Source organism: Rhea americana, unplaced genomic scaffold (assembly GCF_003343005.1).
Source record: "Rhea americana isolate MKP2758 unplaced genomic scaffold, rheAme1 scaffold_71, whole genome shotgun sequence".
Lineage (NCBI taxonomy): Eukaryota > Metazoa > Chordata > Aves > Rheiformes > Rheidae > Rhea > Rhea americana.
The window spans coordinates 32,014-54,851 of NW_028186879.1; the positions used below are offsets into that span (position 1 = coordinate 32,014).

Sequence of the window (22,838 nt, forward strand, 5' to 3'; positions counted from 1 at the left end):
TTCCTAGTATTCTGTCTGAAGAAACAGCATATCTAATAAGAAACCAGATTGCAACTGGAGTCTGGCACAAGACACACAGAGATACTCCAGACAGACTTAACAGTCAGCTTGACAAAGTAATGAACTTATCAGGTAAAGGAAATCATCATGGCCAGGCCRGTGATAGAAAGTAACTAATACTCCATCTGTAGCATCAAGGAATTAAGGATTTAAAATACTACAAGAAAGCAGACTTGAAAYGTTAGTGAAAAAAATGTATGCAGAAGTGCAGACATTAGCAACATCTAAGGGCTTGAAAAAYGAAAATAAAATGCTAGAAATGTTTCATATTGGCCTTGAATGAATAAAAGCCTCAAGTGAAGTGGTCAAGGCTTGTTGCATAYGGTAAAAACACAGGCTAAGCCAAGCAAACAGTCTCAGGCAAAGGGCACCGAAGCAATTATCTCCCTAGAGAAAAACAGGCATGTGTTTGTTTATCCTGGCTATGCAATTATATGTCCTTGTCCGACACCAGCAGTGCTGAGCTCTCTCTGGGGTCACTTACCTTCCTGTAGTCCGGAGGAGCCCCATATGCCCCTGTCTCTCCTCAACATGGATGTCTACCAGCTTGAGCAGTCAGCCYCTGAGCAGGCACAATCCCTCCTGTGTCTGCTAAATCCTGGTACAGAAAAACATGTCTGCTTATAGCAGTGATATTGGAGGAGATCCCGGGAATCATGCAGGTAGAATCATTCTGCAGGGACACAGTTGCACGAGAAAGTGCCTTTTAATGCCACACCAGTTTAAATCACTCCTTCTTTCAACCCAAACACTCGCTCACCCAAGCGCTGTTCCCTCAAGCACAACCCATCCTGCTGGTAGGTGGGGATTGCCAAGGACCAGGTCACAGAAATCATCAGTCTTAAATAAAATCCAGCAACAASTTGTTGCTGTTTAGAAAAGCCACCAATCAATCGAAAAGCCTAACTCAGAGGATTYCCCGCTTGGCCCAGGGAGAAGATGAAACTCTGCAGTTTAGAGGTAGGAGGGAGCAGCTAGAGCAGGGGTAGACATTGCTGCCAAAGTTATTGCCAAAGTTATCCTCAAACTGTGACTGGTGTTTTCACATTCTTCAAAATGAGGGAAAGAAGGGTCACAGTGTCTCAGACAGGCAACAGCTAGAATCAGTTGGGAGAGCTGAGCCCCAACCCAAAGCTTAAATGAACCAATTCATGAATTCACTGCCCAACAGCACTGATGCCTTTTTTACAGCCTGAGAGTCCGTGCGTGATCTGTACAAGATACTTCAGAGGCCAGACAAATGTAACTAGTTAGTAGATCAGTTATAGAAATGTGAAATGCTATCATCTTGTTAATGTTAGCAATTAACTATTCCATTTACCTGGGAAGATGGAGGTTGGAGCCATTGGCGTAAGAGGCTCCGATCCGATGCAGTAGGACCCATTGCCGCATTTGTGGGGCCAGGACCACAGTGTGCTGGTCAGACAAGAGGCACAGAAAACAAAATTGCCTGCATGGTCCCAAGTGGTTGCTGGGGACAAACTATTATTGCCAGAATGCAGGATGTGAGAACATGGGAAGTTACCATGCTGTATTGAGCTGGCACTTCAGTGTGCCCCTAGTGCGACAGAGCCTCCTGACGCTGCCGATTTGAAGACTTCTTCAGCTAGTTTGGGTTTCTCACTCTCCTGAAGGAGATATTAGAGTGGTGAGATTCAGTGTCTAATTAGGTCCTTGTAGTAAGGTTGTTTCCTCTGTAATCACTCAGAAGGATAACCAGTGCTTTCTCTTTTTTTACTCAGATTTTTAATTCTTTCACCCTCATCTTCTCTCCAAAGCCCTGAGTCTCCCAGTCCACTAAATGATAGTTGCAAAAATCTCTGACATTCACTTCAAGGACATTTCTTTTCACCTGCTTTGCCTTTCATTTTGACAAGCTCTTCTAGTGATATTTACTGCAACTAATGAATTAACCCACAGCTGGGACACTTGGTAGTCCAGCACTGCTTTAAATCTTGATCAGCTGGTTGAATTTTTAGATCTCATGCAGTGGCTAAGTCCAAGCTGCCCTGTCACACACCAAGCCCAGGGGGTGGTTCCCAAGGACACGGCACAGCTGTCACGTGCAGTACAGACGAGTTAAGCATGCTGGGGGACTCCACCTCCCCAGTATGTACACAATACAGCGTTTTATCCAAAAGAAATAGTTTAGTTTACCGCAAAAGTTACTGGGAGAGCTGGAAGAGAGAGGGAGAGTCTTACTAATTTAACCTAAAGTGGAAAATGATGCAATGTAACATGCACCACATTACACAAGCAATTTACACAAGTGAAACCACACAAATGCACCTTTCTCTACCTTTTTCCAGATCCTCTTTTCTGTTTCTAGTTTCTGAGTACATCCTTAGAAATGAACAAAAGCCCAGAGTTTCAGAAGATCCTTAYTCAATATACTACATAAAAGTAGTCTGATTCATATGAATTCTTCCCTCTCAAATCCCACTACTACTTACAGGGTCCATAAATATAAATAGAAAAGTGGAATTTGTGTCCTCAAGCTTGAAAACACACCACTCTTTTATTTTCCTAAGTTTAGGCCAAAACGCCAATAYGCACGAAAGTTCTTCAGCTGACAGAAGACTTAAAACAAAACAGGAAGTTATTAATATCAGAGACTCAACTGACTTGAGAGTCAAACAATATAAAATAGAAGGTGTCTCCTCTTTTTCCTGTTTATCTCTTCTTATTTTGGAACACAGGGGAGACTAGGAATTAAAGAGTTTCCCAATTGCATTTTGTGCTACAAGCCAGGCTACTTGAACTGGCAGTAAAGATGTGGCATCTCTCTCCTGAAGACTTTAGAGCTTTTGCCGTATGTTTAAACAAATGTGCAACATCTTATGAAATTACAGGGTGGAAAATGACAAAATAATGCACTGCAAAGGCAAGCAGGAGTTCAGGCAAAGTGAGCAACTCGCCATAAATGAAACTACAGGGGAGGGAAATAGACTGGCTTTGCTATAATTATCTTAGGGAAACGCTGGAACTAACGAACTTTCTCCTGAGAACGTGTCGTTTGAGTTTTCATTAGCACAGGTCATTAGGACTCCGGTTCCGTGTCACGTTTGAATGATGGTTTATCAACGGAGAATCAAATTACTTGCGGCGTCCTGGGAGGAAGCTCGAGGTTGACRGAAAAATGCCATGCCTGCCTGCTAAGCAGCGCCCGGTGCGGAAATCAGCAGAACTTGCTGGACTCGTGGCTGAGCCCCATCAAATTAGGGCAGCTCATGCCGGAGAGCACCTAGGCCTCCTGTTGTCGCTGTCAGGGAAACACCAGAATTCCTTTCAAACAGGGATGACTTGAGAAAGCGACTCTTCTGGAAGGGAATTTGATGCTGCTGCTCCCTGAAAGCTCAGACCGAGCCCAGAGCCCTGCGCTGAGAGCATGCAGTGAGGACGACGGCCGCGAGACAACCCACCTGCCCATGCGCTGGTTGGCTGCTTGAGCTTCCCTGCACCTCCCTATTTTATACAGAAATGCTCAGTGTCGGCACTGGCACTGGGCAGAAAATTAGAGACAAAACTCCAAACTGTTTATTTGCTCAGACTTAAAATTGGGCAGGTGATACTTTCTAGTATAACTTGGCTTTTAAAGAGGCAAAACAAAAGAAAGCATAAAACATGTAACCCTGATACCAGCTCCCTTAGAAAGGTTTTCGTTCTCTTACAGAAACAGGAGATTATGTGAAGATTCATCTGCTCTGGTTTTTACTCTTTTAGAGTTARTCTTCTATTGCGCTTTGGGTATGTTTCCTTTTTCCCCTCCTGTCTTGCTAAGCCACTCGCAGCAACGTGAAATAAATTCACGGAACCAGATCATCGCCACAGAGCTCTACACCTTTCCAGCTTACACCCGGGAAACACTGACTATTCTTGGAGGAAACCTACACAGGAGGGGGGAAAAAAAAGAAGACGTGCATCATCTCTTCTCTCCTTGACAAGGCTTATGCTGCAAATGCAGGAGAAGAGCTGTGCCGTATTCCTTCCCCAATGCACAGAGAGACAGCTAAGCACGCTTACCACTTCTTTAAATAAGAGGACTCCTCCTCATGCCCGAACGCCGCCGACGTTGCAGATGTCAGAACACAAGGGAAAATAAAGCACCACAGATTTCATCACTACGTCAGGGAAATCTGCTGCAGGCGACTCGCAGAGCCCTGCAGCTCTGCCAAGATTTGTTACCTACAGCGTCGACGTGAGCGGCATATTCCTTATGGGAAGCTGCGGCAGCAACCGTCCCCTGAAATGGCATTTCGTCTCCTGTGTGGCCACTTCGGCAGCTGCCAGGTACCTGGAGGTGGGGCAGGTTGTGGGTGTCAAGCCAGACACATCTGCGATCGCTGCTACAGTTGTTCCTGGACTCCTTCATCTCCCTAAGCTTCATCCCTCTGAGGGAGGAAAACGCTGTTCTCATTTTGTCAAGTGTGATCACTTGGAAAAATAGTTCAGAACAGTTTTTATGTTTTAACCAAGGAATGTGATGGGCAGGTGAAAAGGGGGAGAGTGAAGGGAAAGCGTTGTACAGAGTATATCAGAAAGATTTACAGTAGAACATTAGCTTTCCATATAGTTAAGGTCAAACATTAGTTTGCATTTAAAAGTCAGCTATGCTAAGTGCTCTGAAGGATTCCCTTTGCTGTCCAAGGTGTACAGTCAAAAGATGAAGCAGAGGGAACCTACTCAGGGCCTTATGTGGCTCTCTCCAAAACTATGCCTGAATGCCTCATGGCCTTTGAAATATTAATCCTATGAGCCTTAGGGTATGGAAGTAAGTCCTGTTCTTCCTTCAAGAACAAAGGGCAAAAGGTAGAGGGAATTTGAGCAACTTGCCCAAGGGAGTCATTGGCAAAGCAGAAACCTGACCCTAGATCATCACCTGAGCCACCAGACACACTCTTTGCTCCCCCAAAATGTGAGAAAAGCAGAAACAAAGCCAAAGCCCTAACACGGTGGTTTAAGTCATTTGAGAGTCCTTGCTGCAGCCTCCCACAGAGAAATCACCGTACAGCCCTGGCTGGTTTCGCAGCTACCATGTTACCTTTCCCCTTTCAGGTTTTCCCTTGCATCTCAACATAAATTGGCAGCCGCCCGAAGCAGAAGCTGCCTAACTTTCCCTGTTAGTTTGCATGCAGCCTGCAGCATAACGCGGTATCTCGCCATTGGCTTGCGAGTCAAATTACTTAATGCCACTTGTGTCAGCCTTGTGAGACCTTTCCACCTCTGTGAGCAGCTGACAGAAGCAATGCATGTGTGCAAAAGCCATCTGTGCACACCAGGCAGTTTTTACCATCTCTGCTCACTCTGAGATTTTTGACTTCAGTGGGATTATTTAGGCTGCAAGCAACAGCTCTTGAGGGTGACGAGAATCTGGCTAGTGAGGTCAAAACCATCCTGAAAGACCTGAATGCAGCAGAGATTGCTTTATAGGAAGGAAGCCCTGCAAACAAATTGTTTATGAAAACTGTAGCGTCCAAACTGTTGCTGTGAAGGGTTATGCAGTGGAGATGTGAGATTTCTTCCTGCTCCAGTGCTGCCTATTCCTGTATATCCCTTCTCTCCCTGCCCAGGCTTAGGTCTGAATATATTGATGTATACTGTTCCTGAAGAGTCCTGGGAGAAAATCTAGACAGTAAAGATCTGTTTCAAAGCAGATCTTCAAACATCTGTTTGTACTTATTGCACAAATATTTAACACACTGCAGCACATAGCTGCCTGTAGCTTCAAGGCAAACACAAATGCTAAGAGGTATTAAACACACTCAAACATAAACAAGATAGCCTGGAATAGCTTATCGGTGAGGTKGTAATGGCTGGGAAAAGGCTCATTGCATATTTAAGGCCCAGTCCTTTCCCCACTCTTTCTTCCCCCCCATCCCTACAGGGCTCTGGAGAGAAAAATCTATGGTGCCTTCTGGCCTGAGAACATTGCAGAGACCAGAACCAGTCCTTCCCAGCACGGGCTCCTGCTCCTGCAGTGGCCCCTATCTGCTATTGCACCCAAGAAAAGCTGAGTCACCAGGGTGCAAGGACAGTCTCTGGAGCTATGGGCGGAGGAAGGAGAGGAACTTAAATGACAGCTCCATTCCTGACAGCAGTGCCATCTCCTGCAGCAGGTTATTCCTAAAGCAGAAGGAGGATTACGGCTAAAGGGTAAGGGGTAATTTCCCTGGCATCAGAGGCCGTTAGCTGGTCACTCAGTAGCATGATGGGAGCTCAGATTAGTATTTGTTTAGGAAATGGATGCACAGATGAATGCATTATCACTTGCTGTTGCTTGATACCACTTTACTGCCAAAGGGTACTGCTTCTGGAGCAGAATCTCCAGAAGGAAACTTGTACCATTGCCTGAGAGAGAGGTTGCATGATTGTTTAAGCTGGTAGAAGTTGGTTGTGACTTAATCCCATGCTCTTCTGCTACACAATGCGAAAGCTATTTGGCTGGTTGAAATCCCTGAATCATCTTCTATTTGGATCAACTGATTGCCAGTCCTGGTGAAAAGAGGGGGCAGAAACATGAGACTGAAGATATAAGGACATACAGCATGGCAGCAGTCATGATTTTGATGGGCTTCAAGCATTATGGACAACATCTCAGTATCGCTAGTTAACAGCCTTTTATTTAGTGTAATCCCACCTCCTTGGAGATTTCAGCTAAAATGCAAATTGGAGCAGCTCTACCCTGGACATATGTTGTCTTCAGCCAACTCTGCTGTAGGGACAGTAATCTTTGCCAGCAGAGCAGTAATAAACAGCTGGGCCGGTCACCTTTTCAATCCGCTCAGTATGATTTGCTAGAGCTCATTTGTCAGAGCCCTAAATCACAATACAAACACTTAACTGCCTGAAATGGATATACCTAGACCACATAACCAGCAAATTCTCTGGAAAAAAGTGCAGACTGGTCCAATAAATAGTGCTTCCTCCAGGACAGCTAACGTTGGTTCTCCAAGCAAAATAGTTGCACCAACAAAAGATCTTTTATACCAATATTTCTGGTGGCACGGAAATGTCACTATATATTACATGGTAGTTACTATATCGCTAGAAGCTTCTAACGTAGACCTGCATTCAGTTCTGTGTTTCTGGACGTGAAGAGGGCTTTTCAGTCATGAATTAATGTGACTGAGCCACCAGGAATTAAAGCTATGCCCTTCCTGCCTGTTGAGACATGATGAAAGAAAGCAGCCACCTTAAATCAAAGGGTCCAGATTCAGGGAGGTTCTCAAGCTGGAAATCAGAAGGCAGTTTACAGATACTTTGATAACTTGAGTTTTTATCATTCCACAGGCCCCAGAGATCAGTTGGTGAGGGCTGAGTGAGTTTCCTCATATGGTATTTGAAGGCAAAGTCGATCTACATTTGCTTCCCAAAAGGCAAGCCCAGACAGCTACAGCAGGATATAAAAAGAGAAGATTAAACCCAAGTTTTGCAGTGCTACTGTCTGAAAAGATACAATCAGTTTTATCGTTAGGAGCTTAAGAGTTAGGATTTTAAATCTGAGGTAGGCAGCTTTGAAGCAYCAGTTTTGTCAAGAATATCCTATGCTTTGTCCTATCTTAAAAACTGAATTGTTTAGTTATTAAGAGAGATTAATGTAATCTCTGTACCTATGAAATTGGATTTTGAAACTGCTCACTCACTGCACTACTGAATCAAAGCTGTGCTCCAATTCATGTTGTTATGAATTATGGGTCACACCTTGCTTGAGCCAAGGGAGTGCTGGCATTGCAAATGCGACAAACTGCCTAGTGCGCTGCATGCGGACGAGCGTAGCCAGCAGAGCAAGGAAAGTTGTTATAACAGGAGTTGCACAGGTGACAGAGCCAACCTCCTCCTGCGAGTGGCAGATAGTAAAATGAGGGACAACAACCACAAGCTGGAGCTTGGGAGGTTCCAACTAGATGTTAGAAAAAAAGGCCTTCACTAGGAGCGGATTGCCACACTGGTACCCAGAGAGGGGGAAATCTCCATCCTCGGAGGTTTTCAAGACTTGGCTAGACAAAGTCAAGGCTGACCTGACCTCATGTGATAGTCTTGTGTTAAGCAAAAGGCTGCACAAGCTTGGACTTTCAGTGTCTCTTCCAACCAACATTTCTGTGATTCTGTGGTCTTCCTTGTGTGAAGGTGCAGAACACTGTTCAGTTCAGTGGATCTGCATCCTTCTAYGCCAGCTAAGGAACTAGGCCTGTAGGCTGAAAATCCTGATGTTATAGGAACAATGYTTGAAAAACATTTTGTAAAATGCATTTGGAAACCTTTCTTCTGCTCAAGCATTCAGTTTTGGTATTTGGTATACTGGTATTTGGTATAATACCAGTAACAGAAATTGTCTCAATCATTTGTCTCTCCCTAGAACCAAAATCAAATACAGGATTTTTCTCAGCTGAGTACCACTGTCTTCTAAGGAGATAAAAACCACTCAGTTGCTAAACACCAGAAAGTAAGTTTGGACAGTCCTTCACGTTTGCTGGCAGTACCAGTTCTCCAGGGCTACCCTACAACATCTTGTATGGGGTCACTGTGGCTGCAGTTTTGAATTCTAMCAGGTCAGTCCAGGCTGAATGGAACCCTTTAGTTTAGGGTACCCTCCCWAATCTTGCCCATTTATATGTAAGCAGACAACTGCGGTTACACAGGAGATGTGCACAACCTGAAATGCCAAGTTTCTACAGACAGCAAAAGGATCTCTTAATCTCAGGGAGGGAATTGGCTCTACGCCCTGCTCTGTGAGGACCAGACTGTAGCAAAAGTCTGCAAGCTGGATGAAAAGTAGCTCCAAGACAAAGTGAAGGACTTTTGGCAATTGTATCCCTATGTTGTCCAGTGGCAGAAATACTCTGGGACATCTTCTGCTCCTTCCCTAGGAAGGGAAGTGCTATCAGAGGTGGGGACCCCTCACTATAGGCTCCCTGTAAGGTACCTCCTGGGAGTGCAGAGGCTGTCTCCGAGCTCCACACTGAGAAGGACTGGGACACAAGTGAGAAGTAAGGAGAAGGCTCTGCTGACCCTCCATCTGTCTCAGAAAACAGGGAAGCTAAGAAAAGCTGCCTTTGAAAACTGGGATGCCAAACTCAAAGCTGAGGCCGATTCTGGAGAATAGAGGGTGGCAAGGAAAGGCAAAGCTGCTCTAGTGAGTGCTGCGTTCTTTCCCTCCCGCTCTTCCACCACAGGTTTTCCTTTTCTTGGCATACCCCGCTACCTTTCTAAGGAGGGTAATTTAAAATGAGTGTCATTATCCATGCATAGGGGGGAAAAAAAGCAAGCAAGGTTTCCTCTGCTGGTTTATTAAGCTGAAGGCTGCCAAGAAACTAACAGTGAAGGTTAAGAAATCTGAGCCCCTCCTCCATGCCGCCTCCTCCTTCGGCAGACAGAAGCGGTATGCTGTGCTCTCCTCCCAGCTCCCCCTCCGCCTGCAAAATGTGGCTCCCAGTCCTGTGAACATGGGCTAGCCAGGAGTGTTGACAGTCCTGCTGCTTCACTCAGGGGTAAACGAGAGAGGAGGAGATATCCCAGGGAAGGAGAAGTCGCTGTAGCATCAAGCATTTCTGCGTGTTGTCAGCTAACCCAGACCATGCCTCCTTGCAGCAGCTTCTGTTGCCTTGAGATTCCTGGCTATAACGGCTTTATTGCTGCTTCCACCATGGAGTATCCAGGCGCACCGCTCCACAGGCATTAAAGCAGGCTCCTTCCCTGCCAACAGAGGGACCATGAAGCATCCTCTGGTTATCTGAAGCGATTRCTCTCTCCAGGCCTTCGGTACCACGAGCAAGAGACAAGCAACTCCAAGCCTCTAAGTTTTTGTTAGCCCCTTGCATCCAGCAGGTCCTTGGCCAAGCTCCCCTCTGCCCAGTAAATTCTTCATGCAGCAGTGGCCAGAGCTTCTGACAGCAATCCTTCCTGCAGTGTTCTGGCCCAGCACTGCTGCCCCTTGTGGGTACTGGGTAAAAAAAATGTAGGATTTTTAAAAAGGTCAGTTTTGCAGCTGCTGAAAATCAAAGTTGTTTTCTGTCTTTCTCAGAAGTGCCCTTGACTGCAGTGCCTTCAGAAGCACTCTGGCAGCAACAAGCTTGTTGCTAATGCCTGGTTGCTCCAGGGCAGTGGAGGAGCAGATGCTTGATATGGGGATAGAGGGAAAGAATAATAGGAGAAAGGCAGAGAGGGAAGAAGTTAAATGAGTGGGTTCCTGTGGTTGTAAGGCTTCTCATGATCTGGCATCTGGCAGGGATGCTGCAGAAATAAGGAGATGACTAGAGGGAGTGCATTGCCTCTAATCCTTCTCACCTCTCTCCTGCCTGCTTCACTTGTGTATGGGGAGCTCTACACCCCAAATGCTGCAGGCACAGGCTATTTCACTGCCATCAGCTGACTACTTAGCACTGTTGGAGGAAGGGACAAAGATCTCATGTGTGTGTCCACTGCTTTCAGGCAGGAAAAACTTTTTTGTATGTTATTTGGACTTTTTGCATAACAGTTTTRGGGACTGTTTGTACACAACTTGTTTTGTCTGGCTGGTTGTGTCTGAATTACTTGTTCAGTCTGTCTGCTTGTTTTCTCCAGTCTTAAGTACTTCCCCACTAATTGCTGTTACCTTGACGAAAAGCTTTATTTTTGCAATTGGAACTGGTCACGACCTGAGAGCACCTGCACAAGCTGCCCTGATACCACCTCCAGGCTCTGAGGTGCCCTCGAGGCCAGAGTCAAGCCTAAAAGTGAAGTGCAGCCTTTGGGCTTCCCTCCACCCAACAGCATTCCAACGTCCATGCATCTGTGCAAGTCCTCTTAGCCTCAAACTAGGGCTCAGCGCAGTTCAGCACCCTGATGACTTGCTCCTGGCAACTGTATGTTCTCCTTACCTGGCAGTCTTTAGGGATGACAGCCCCACAACCTCTGCTGGCCTCCCAACTATGCTGACAGACCTAGTCAGTCTGCAGAGCTTTTGTAGTGGCAGGATCATGGTAGCTGTGATAGTCCTAAATAAAATAGATGGAAGAGACAAAAGGGATGGAGAAAAAGGCATCACGGAAGGCAGGTGCTGAGCACCTCAAGTTTCCTCAGGGCTTTATCAGCAGTAAGTATTGAGCCTTGCTGGGAGGTGCTGCGATTAGAAAGCCCACCAGCATGTAGCGCACTTCCCACTGGCAGGGTGGCTGGGATGAGGGCCAGGGGAGTTGCTACAAGGTCTGTGCTGTAGGTGTACTATAGAGCCTGAGTATTCCCACTGCTGGGAAATGAGAAAACTGTATATGTACATATAGCCTGTACATGGTCTTACTGGGATCTGAACATCTGCTACTGTTTAAAAGACAACTCAGTTCTGACCTACCTACAGAGAAGATCTTGGGTATCCTTTTTAAMGCAGTGGATAGGTCAGAATGCAAATAGGCTACTAGGAGAAAGCATAAGTGAGCATGTATATTTGTTACAGTTGGCTCTACATGCTTGTGTGCCACTGTCCTGCCCAGATCCATCTGTTGTTTCTTACAGTGAAAACTCCTTGGAGTAGGCACCGTTTAGTTCTTCTCTATTTAGTGTCCAAGGCACCAGTTATGAGTATTGGCTCCTGGGCCCAGTAACAATAACAACGATAATAATACTTCAATATTAAGCAAGATACTAAAATCCTTATGCTAAAATATCTGGTTGTATTATTCATAAAAGCCATTCATATTTTTGTAGAATTATTACTTAATGCAATTCTCTATTTATATGTATATAATATACATAATATAGCAGTAGCTTTGTATTGATAAGGGTTCTAGAGTGAATAGCTAAATTGTATATGCTGTCAGCAATGTGATGTCAAATATATGAATTGAAAACACAACCAACAACATTGTCTAAACACAGTAAAATATACAAAGTTCTTGATTCTGACTAAGGTTGCTACTTAGATATTTCTGACATGTAATTAGACAAATGCCAGCATTCCTAACACAAACCATCCTGCAGTGAGCACGCTCTAGAATGCTAAGAGCAAAATAGAATAGTGCATGGGAATCCTGAGGAGTTAGGAGTTACTCCCACATTAGGTACTATTTCTATAATGAGCTGTATTCCCAGTTTATCTATTTTCATTATGCCAATTTATTGCATATTATGTATTAGAAATGTTCACTGTGGTTACAAACTCATTTTTGTAGGTGCTACATGAACCAGTCATGAGACAGTCCCTGCTCCTGCAAGCTCCAGTTCAGCATCACAGTGACCTGGAAGCAGAAGATAGAAGATATGTAGAGTGGGGAGAAGGAGTAAGACTGATCTGTCCAGCAAACAGTGCATTTTTTGAGAATGGGCAAGATCTTGTTTTTCAGGGAGAAAACTGTATAACAAGAAAGCGCATATGGGTTATGCATATATCTCAATTTTATTTTATTTAGGGTAGTTGCTTAAGAAAGGAGACAGATAAGCAGCCTAGGAAATTTCTGTCCTCTCCATCTAGAGAACCAGTGCGTCTGGTGGCCATATTCCTCTACAGTGACCTGCCAAATGTAAATTTAAAAGAAGTCTGATGTGGAAAAGAGAAGGCAGCTTGATCTCTGCACCTACTCCAGCTTAAGCCCTCTGTTCCCATTGCCATCACACCAGTGGCTGGGCTGTGATCTTCTTGTCCTCTGAAAATGGTGCTAGAAGATCTAACACTTGCAGACTCACTGAAAACCTCAGATGGGACAGTAAAATCCCCAATGCCTCAGGAGATCAGAACATTAACTCGTATTTGCCAAGGAGATTTAGGTGTTCAGGAGCCTGAATGTCACTGAAAGTGTGCGGAAATCTCAAGTCAATGAATCTGCTTTGAAAACAGGGCCTGGCCATTGAGGTAGAAAGCCACAAAGGACTTTGGGACATACCTGCGCCACACAAAATGAGCTGCTGGCCTGCAAAGCGGCAGCTGCCTCTGGAGCACAATGCAGCCAGGTCGAACAGGGCCTGCCTGAACAAGCTTTGCTCTTTATCTGGCCATAATCTCATGCTAATACAAATATCCTGCCCTTCCTACCCTCATGAGTAGCTCTGCGCTGCACTGCGTGGCAACAGGAGCTTGTGGCTGTGCCAGCTTGGAGATCTCTGCGTCAGTGTGGGCACATCTACGGGTACTGCATAAGCCACCTGATCCGTTTGGGGGCCAGAGCCTTTCTTTTCTCCAGAGTTGTTCGGAAGTTAAAGAGCTTTGACTCTTTAACAGAGGGGCAAGCAAGAAAATTAAAATAGTTTTAAATACAGTGAGGAGGAGAAGGCGGATGAGATACAAGCAGAGGTGAGATCTGACCTTGGAATCTGAAGGTCTAAGGCACCAGGAAATCAATGAAGGGACTTGTTATGTGTACTGGTAAAGTGTCGTGGTGTGTATCTTGGTAATACGGCAATGAGAAACCTCATACTGCTGCTTCAGCAAACASTGCATATGTAACATAGCATTGTGAAATCTTTGTACACTAATACGATTATGAGAGGAAACTGGTAAATGAGAAAGTTGGTCATATTTTTGAATATACTCTCTTCTTTGAGAAACAATGTTGACACAGCCAGAACAGCCCTGATACATCCAACTCTCACGCACAAGTTCTCATTCCTATGCTTTAATAATCCTAATGAACTATGAGGGAAGGTAAATAGTCTTCATTCCACATCTCCGAGGATAATAAGAATGAAGAGATTTCAAGCACTGGTAATGACTTGTAGAGCTACACATGGCTTAAAACATTGCACATGAGCCAAGAAATATCCCTCAAGGCTGCGATCAAAACCAGCTTTTGGCTCTGCACTGTGAACAGAAATTTTATTTGATCAACAGAATTAATGCAACAGACATGCCACTTAGACTCTGGAAGCTTGTTTGCAAGTGGGCACCCCTTACTGCTGTTAAAGCGTCTTGCACAGCAAAGCTTTGGGCTTGTGAAACTGCAGCCTTTGGTAGCAGCATCAGGTTAATCACGGTAACTCTTGTGCGATGTCTTAGGTTCTCTGTCCCTTTGCTTGCTTAGAAGTTTGCGTTACTTTTCGTGGGGAGATAGGAGAGATCTGACAGCRGAAAAAAAATAATCATCTGTCTTTTTATGAGTAGATGTTGCTTTGGGAGAACGAAATCAATTGAACTGGCTTTTTTTAAGAGGCTCAGAATTCTACTTTCAGTGACTGCACTCAGTGCCATACAAGTGTAAAGGCAATCTCTGGCCAACAAGCCCTACAGTCTACAAAGAAATCAGATCTCCCTCCTCTACAAAAAAACCCACCTGCCACCAAAACAGAGGCAGTGAAAAAAGGGATGATTTAAAAATTATTTTTAACAGAGCTTCTCAGAAAATGACAGACCTTCTCAGTGTATTTTAGATTTTTGTTGTTGAAAGGTGAAACATCAGCAAAATTACAAGTTGAATTATGGAAAACTTAAAGGTCTATTATTCATATTTATATATACCATCGTAAGTCTGTTTCTTGCTGGTATCACTAAGGAAAAAGAAGCATCTGGAGAAGAGAGATGGTTGTTAAGAGCAGAAAGCCATTTTCAACAAGCAACAAGCTATATCAGTTCCTAGAAAACCAAGGAATGATACTAGTCTTGAATACCACATACTGAACCTTATCTGACCTTATATGGCTTCTTTAGGGCCATACATATACTTAGCATTTCAATGCTGATGGCTTTGTGATCTGGCAAAATAGAACATCATTCATACCTGGGAATAAGATTAAAGAAAACCTCACAGGCTCATGGTCAGTGAAGAGAAACCAATGGGGTATGGAGACCATTATCTATGCCAGAGAAAAAAAGATGAGACACAAGAGCTAAGCTGCAAAAGAGACCTGAGCTGCCTGAGACCCCTGGGAGAGAAGAAGGAATTTCAAGCCAACATGCCAGAGCAAGGGCTTCTAGAACCCAGAGAAGCAACAGGTTCCTTGAGCAGGCCATGATTAAAGGAGGAGGCCAGAATATAGTAAAACTAAGCAATCTAGAAACAGACATATTTTAGGTGTAGCAAACTAGGCACCTGAAGTCCTACATAAGCACAGAAATAAGCAGCCAGAAATGTGATGGTTCTGGCCACCATGAAAAGTAATGTTTTTTTTCCCCCCAAATATTGTCTCTCTCTCTTTTTTTTTTTTTTTTAAAAAAAGCTTTTTTAAATAGAAAAGCACTATCAACAGATTTTTTTAATGACGATTGGGGCAACTCAAGGATTTTATAGTGGATTTTAGAGTCTGTGACTGTCCAGTTCAAATCTTCTGTATACTATTGATCAAAAAGATAGCTTTTTAAGTACAGAGAAGATACTACAGCAAAGTAAGGAGACAGCAAACATGGGAACATGCAAAGCAAGCACTTTGTCCACTGTTGCCTCCAGGCTTTATGTTTGATAGAAACAAAACAAACCATCCTCAAGAAAATAGTACGTTTATTTCTATTGAAAACTGCATAGCCAAACATCTTAACTAAGGTCACACAGTGCAGGGAGTGTAACAACAGTCTATATCCTTGTCATACGGCAAAGGTGAACATCTGCTGTCTGCAGAGTGGCTTTGGTTGGGCAGAGATACATTTTCTGTCTAGATGAGACGGAGATCATTGAATCATTGAACAACTGCTATGCCTGATCTCTACTTAAAAACCACGTTAGTATCTGTGTAGACTAGTAGTGTCAGCGGGTGGTAGACTCCAACCAGGACATAATGACAGTGAGCCCTGAAGAGTGAAGGGGCCACCACTTTCAAGGAACAACTGTATGAAGTAGTTAAACCCCATAAGAAGAGTTGGCACCTACTACTGYGAACAAAAAGTTCATTTGTCATTACAGTCAAGTCCGAGGAAAGGTTTGCATCACCYGGAGGCACATGTAGATTTTGGACAAGTGGGGGAGCTCAGTCGTGTTCACACTGTGTCCTTCGTCTTCAATAACCCACAGAGCTGGTGATCAAGTTACCACAAAGGCAAGCACCAGTATTTCACACCTCCTGCACCTCCTCGTCTGCACACTCTGAAGGGACAGGGCAGCACTGGCCACATCCATTCGCCTTTGTAACCATGAGGCTGTGGCTCCACTCCAGGGCCATTGATCATCTGAGATCAGGTGCTGATCAGGTCAACTCTAGTAGCAGAAGATCACAAAGGTACCTCAGAGTCATGGCCCATCTCTTGCAGCAAAGGTAGCCCTTGAAGCAGAGGCTTCCTCCGTCGTTCATGAGACCCGCTGAGAAGTGACAGGCAGGCTGGCCCTCTCCAGAGCACACTGRCCACTGAAAGACACCACAGGTAGGGCCATGGTTATTTCTAGCCCTTCAGTAAAAAGGAATCCCCTTGCTGAAACTTGGTTTCTTACGGATGCTCTACATGACCCCCCCATCCTCCAGAGCCCCTGGCTGACAAAGGATGCTGGGGGGGAGGSAAGGGCCCAGCTACAGCACGCTGGCTCCGTGGCACAGCAAACATCTGATCCCTGGGGAGAGCTGGGAAGCAGCACCAGTCCTGCAGCAAACAGCCCCATCCAGCCCAGCTGTGCAACATGACTAAACAGATCCGCGCAGGCAGGCAGATCCATGCAGACTGCGAGAGCAAATCAAATACACAGCATGTTGCAGGCTGGCAATCTCATTCTCTCTTTTTTTTAATATATTTCAGTGGAGGCTCAAGCTTCTCATTTATTTGAACAACACTTCCAAAGGGAGGAAACGTTGGAAGAAACTGCTGCCTCATTGAGGCGTCTCACCATGTCCCACAGTGCAGCTCAGAARCAGCCTATTTCCCTAAAAATGAGCAGAGCTCATGCCTTTGAAGAAGGACGGAGAGGAGGAGTCTCCCGTGCAGGGAGAAGGCAGGCAGAGGTAGGACACCCTGGGGCAGAGAGCAGCTCTGCGGCTTGTGTAACTTGCCAGGGTAGAGAATTGCTCTGACAAGTTGCACAGGCTTTTAYGGCAGCTAGGGAGTTTGAGCCTATTAAAAAAAAAAAAAAAAAAAAAAAAAAAAAAAACAAGTATCAACAACTGAATCACATGCCTGGATCACATGGTGGCAGCAAGGGCAACGCACTGTAGCAAATGTTGATGGTTTTTTTCCGTTTTGTTTGTTTTCTAATATGAAAAGGGGAGGGAGGAGTGAAACTTGGGTGGGGAGAGCTCGGGCTCCCTGCGAGGGCGACAAGCAGCTCCGCAGCAGCTCCTGCCCTGTTTTCTCTTTCCCTCCGCCGCACAGGGCTCTCCAGGTGGTCCAGGACTTCAGAGACGCCGGGTCGTGCTGGAGCGCGGCCCGCCTCTGACCACGGGTCTCATCAGCTGCRCTGAGCGGGTTAAAGGCAGGAGCGCTGGCGCAGCGCCCGGCCCAACCGCGAGCGCGGGCAGCGGGGCTCCGCGCAGCTCGTAGCTACGACTGGCCGGCCACCGGCGGGAGCAGGGCTGGGCCGGCTTTGGGGAAAGAAGGAAAAAAAAAAAAAAAAAAAGCCGGAGCTATCAGGAGCGGGAGGTGTCGGGAATCCACCGCGGGAGGAGATGCTGGAAGGAAGCGTGTCCAGTGAGTCAGGGCGGCGCGCTGCGCCTGCGCGGCCCTTCTCGCCTTCCTGCACCCGGGAGGACGGGCTTGCCGAGGAGGCGGCAGCAGCMGGCAGGGCTCCGCCGACACCTGCCCCTCACAAGCGCTGCTGGCAAAGAAATCCTCCTCGGCTCTTGCGTGCCTGGGCTGCGGGTGAGCCCTGCGGTCCTCCCTGCAGYGCAAGGTCTCGCCGATGGGGCTGCGTCGAAACCACATCACTCGCTGCCTGGCCAGATTTTACTGGTCAAGGTATTTTTTTTCGAAGACAGGTGTCCTTTCGAAACCCTATGGTCTGAAAGTTTCTCAAAGTGAAACATTTTTGTTTTAACTGACAGAAACACTTTGGGTTTTGTACCATTCTGTCTCCACCTCTCCTCGTTTGCTATTGTGGCTGCGACCCCAGAGACTCAATCAACAAACAAATCAGTTTGTTTTGGAAATTTTCAGACAAGCCCCCTACCACCTCCTTACCCGCTCCTCTCAAGCAGTATGAGTCACAGAACTGCAAGTTTTACACCTGCGCTGCTCTGCATTTTAATAGTCCCGTCCATTTTAGACACATATTGCTGCAGTGGGTTACGGAGTAAAAACCAGGGAGGTCCTGCAAACTGCCCGACTGCCTCCTTCACTGCTGGGCGCACAGCGAAACGGCCGCAGGAGAGCAAAGCTCTGCTGCGTGTCGCACCGACGCAGACGTCCTCAGGTGGATGCAGCTTCTCCTGGCCGAGCCGAGCTGCCCCAAGCATCGCATGGGAACGAGCTCCGCTAGCAAACGGCATGTGGCCGGGGCTGGATGAGCTCCACGGGTCCGGCGGCTGCCTCCTCGCCCCCGACCCGCTCAGCGCTGCCAGCAGACGGCTGCACTGCGCGCTTGGCTCAGCTCTTTCATTTTAACTACTCCAGTGCAATTAAAGCAGCAGAGGCTCAAATGTGGTTACGGTGATGCTGTTATAATGTTATAAAAGTGCAGGAAGGGAAAGGAGTTTTAACAGTGTACAGCTTCTTTGCACCAGCATAACTGTTCATCCTGGTGTTATCAGTATCTTTGTAAAAAAAAAATAGATTATAGTCCTAATTAGTCCAATACCGGCATAGACATTGTGGAGAGATGACACCTTAGCACTAGGTGTGGTGACTGGGAGAATTTGGATCTTGCAAAGTATCCTTTGGTTTAGAGAAACTAGAATTGTAAAGGAAAATACTRTTTTCCTTTAAAAAGTAGCTTGCTCTAAAGAATGCTGTTTTSTACCACAAGAGGATACAAGATGGAAGGGATATGAACCTAATAACCCACCTGGAAATACTTTGTACAGAAAAGCAGTTCAGCGAGTTTGGGGCTTATGCCAAAGAATTATCAGGGAGGCCTTGCTTGATATGATTTGAGTTTGTGGGCAGCTTTTACAGCCTAGCAGGATTTCCCAAAGCTGAGGTACTTTTCAGTTGCCCTGCATGTGCCTGGCCCTCATTGCAGTCCTGGCTGCTGGCCAAAGTGATTCTGCCTGTGAGAGAGTGAACAAGTGAGGAGCATTACAACTCAGAGGAAGCAAGTTCTTGCTCATGGAGGACTCTGGGGACACAGGATGGGACCAAAAAAAAAAAAAAAAAAAAAGTGAAGACAGAAATGTATCAAAATGAGGGAGCTGGTAAGGAAAAGGCATGATTTTGCAAATTTGGACTATTTAGCACATGGGCTGCAGAGTATGGAACAACTTGTATACAGCAATGGGAGAACCTGGGTACAGAAGACTATTAGAGGCTTCCTGCAAGATCTGCGTGTATCTAGAGCTCTGAGTTGAGCCCTGGTCGGCAAAGCTTTAGCCTGAATATGGAACAGAGTGGCTTCCTGTGGCTTCTTCACAGCTCTCCACTCCTAATCCTCCATAGTCAGAAGTGATCATATGGCCTCAAGAACCAGCACATGATGTTAGAAAACATGAGTATTTTCAGAATTCTGTGGCAGAGCCTCTACTTTGCTCTCTTAAAGAGAATATAATGGAAAAACAATTTAATGAAAAGATGTAAAAATTAAATGCCATTTTCAAATTAGAAAGGACTATTAGAAAAACCATCYGATCTCATGCAGAACAGGACAATTGAAGTCTGACATCCATGCAGCCTCCTGGTAGCATTTCCAAATGAAGATTTATGGATTTTTKAGCAATCTTGTTTTGGAGAAAAAAAGAAAGGAAAAAAGAAAAACAGAAAAGTAAGTTCCATGGAAAGCTGCCATTCTTCATTGAATCAAAAATATAAATTCTTGGAAATTTACCAACCAGGCATTTTTGTGTGGAAAACACTAATTCTTCAGTTTGGGCACTGTCCAAGAAGAAACACACATGAGTTTTGGATAGGAATGGAGTTAGAGGTCTAGCTGCAGCAGATAGACTTGCTTGTTCTAAAATATCTGCTACACAGTCCCTGCTGTGGCAGGACTTGGGACACTTACAATGCCTTGAGCGTTCCTATTTTTTTCTGTATGGTGTTACAGGCCTGGTTTTTGGTCTCTGACTGTGGATCCACAAGGTTTTGGAAAGTGTTAGTGAGTCCTGGAGAGGAGTTTGCCCTTTTCAGTCAGTGAAGATCTAGTCAGAGTAGTCAGTGGAGTCCCTGGAGCTTTTTGCTTGAATTTAGCACAAGCRTTTGGACAGATGGCTTAGGCCCTGCACCCCAGTGAAGTGAGGGGACCAACGAGAGGAAATGTTGAGATGTGTTTTTTCAGGGCAGAAAAAGGATCATTTTCTTTAGTCAAAGGGTCTTTTTCTGAAGTATAAATCCATGTTTAGCATACGGCAAGACACAGAAGGAGCAGGAATCAAGGGGKAAAGTGGCCATCCCCTGGCTTTGATGGGATTTTGGGTTTACCTGGACTTGCAGACTGCTAAACTGATATCCACTAAGGTTGGTGTTTCCCACTTGATATTGCTGATTGCCATGAGCCTGTGGGCAGTGGCCTAGGACAGGAAATGGGAGCACAGTTTTCAGCTCAAGGGGCTTCCTCCTCCCACTGAGAAGTCCTGGGGATTCAATTTCCCGGACCTCTCCTTGCTCTGTTATATTTGATCTCATGCACTGTAAAGAGAATTTGTTTTTTTCTAATTCTCTTTGAACTTTCTCTCTTTTCTTCAATGCTTRTCTTAGCAGTATTGGAGCACCCACTTATTGCATCTGCTTCTGTGCACACTTCCCTCTCCCTAGTTTTTCACCTCCTGCTGATGGTGCTGCTGCTCTTGGTGAGCCAAATCCAAAGAAGCACTGGGACCACCTAGCCTACACCTAGGGAAGGCAGGTGCTGAAATCTCTCTTGTTCTGCCCTATGAGCAAACCCTTTATCTCCAGGGATTTATGTTGCCTTGCTCTGTSTATCTGTCCCCACCCACACACCTCAGCCCTTGGAGACACAGACTGTGTATTCCCAGCCAGCAGGACCCTCCACCTGGCACTGTGCTGGGAATATCTGGCTGTTGGACTCTTATTTGAAGGCAGAATCCTGCTTTGGTATTCTTGCCTGGGGCACAGTAGAGCTCTTGAGCAGGACTAGTATTTCTGGTTTCTTCAAAATACTTATCAGCCAAAAAAAAAAAAAAAAAAAAAAAAAAAAAAAAAAAAAAAAAAAAAAAAGCTGAACCCTTGCGTTTTTCCAAAGAGGGTCACAAGCAGCTTGGAGGCTCGCACCAGGTGGCTGAATTCACTGAGTGAGGTCAGGGCTGCCTCACGAATGTGGCCCCTTGTGCAAGCAGTCTCTGCTCATCAAAACACACAGCAGCTCAGCAGCCTCTTCCTTCTTCGCTCTCACGCTCACGTTTAGAAGGATGCCAGAAATTGCACAGGACTTAATAGAGCCTATGTATGTATGAAAGGTGGACTAAACACAGTTCTTGGGTATGGGTAGTAAAAATGTAGCACCTTTGCTGGTGCTAACTTCCACAGGGTAAAGAGAAGCCAAAGCAGAGCTGATCCACATGGTACTGTCACTGAGAGGGCAGGAGAAATGGGCTCACTCATACTTGTATTGGCCCAAAGCTGCACCCCTGCCAACAGTCAAGTGAAGGGTTATGTAAGTAGGAGCTGGCCTGTTTGGCAGCCTGTCACTCTGACAGAGAGAAGCTTGAGGAAGACTAACCCAGAAAGAGCTAATGAGAGAAACAAGACTGGGAATGTATGGAAGGAGGCCTTGGCGAGGGGGGAAGAGGACACGGAGGAGCCAAGCCTGTGCCACTGCCCATTTGTTGAAGTATCTAAGCTCACAGTGAGAGGGAGTCAAGTGATTTGTGGAGGAGGGCAGGCACTTCCCCGACAGAGGGGGCAGATGATGCACTCGGGTAGGATGCAGCCCAGGGAGAGGCTGGGCACAGAGAGAAGGGCAGAAGGTTTCTGAGAAGCCATGCAGATCCTTGGATCTGAGAGGCTGAGTCCAGCACGAAGGCGTGAGCAGACTGGGATTTTAGTTGCTTTAGAAGAGACAGAACATAATGACTAAGCATGGGAGTTCAACTAAGTATTTCTTATCAACTGAAAAAGCACTGGAAGGTGGTGCCTGACCCTTAGGAGAAGGGTAAGTGAGTCAGAAAACAGCTGTGATAAGGGGGTGGAGGTGCTATTAATGTGTTCTGTCAAGGGGTGGCACATGCTTCCTGGTGTCTGGATGTCTAAAGCATAGGGAGCTGATTCTCTCTTCTTTTTTTAGGCTGGCAGCTTGCGCTGGTGCATGCAAACCTGTCTTAATGTTGTAGTTACAGCAGAGCAGCTATGGGAGAAACGGTGGACAGCAAGAAGGTTTGTGAAACGGTCCATGAGTTTCTGAGGTGTAAGGATAAGGGGGGCTAGAAGTAGGTGATATGATTTTAGGCACCCTGTATGGGTAAAGGGCCTGGAAGACATCAGCAGGATATTAAAGGGTTCTAGGCGGGTGAAGGCATTCGTAGGTTTAGGGGGGCTTCAATAGGCTTGGCTTTTGGCTGGTTCTCTGTTTCTCTGTCTCTCCTTTCTCCCTGCCTCTCCCCACCCTTGCTTGATGCCACTCCCTCTTAACCATCCAACCTCCTGCAGAGGGAGTTCCCATGCTTCCCCCACCCCTTCTTGTACCCATACATCCCTCCCATCCCCCTTGCCCAGCAAAGTACACTCCTTTCCCACTTCCTCTACCCTATGCAGCAGCTCTTTCTGCCCTCCATGGGCTGTTGGGAACGGCCAAGGGGCTGAGCCTCTTCCCTGCATCAGAGGGTCGTATGGGCAGAAGGCACGGATGAGCCATTTACATAGA

At 45.9% G+C, this 22,838-nt stretch overlaps 1 protein-coding gene and 1 long non-coding RNA gene across 2 annotated transcripts in view; one reads left to right on the forward strand and one right to left on the reverse strand.

Moving 5' to 3' along the window:
• Positions 1-15,438: 15,438 nt before the first annotated feature.
• LOC146586114 (uncharacterized) lies at positions 15,439-17,310 on the reverse strand. The gene is made up of 2 exons (XR_014897853.1): positions 17,084-17,310; positions 15,439-16,293 (listed from the first exon to the last, which is right to left on the reverse strand). It is a non-coding gene; the product is annotated as an uncharacterized LOC146586114 (long non-coding RNA).
• Positions 17,311-22,025: 4,715 nt separating this feature from the next.
• The window catches only part of KATNAL1 (katanin catalytic subunit A1 like 1), a 133,805-nt gene continuing 132,992 nt past the window's right edge, over positions 22,026-22,838 (forward strand). The window contains exon 1 of the mRNA XM_085321822.1: positions 22,026-22,130. The gene's annotated coding sequence lies outside the window, so the exon portion shown is untranslated. The remainder of the gene's footprint in view (positions 22,131-22,838) is intronic.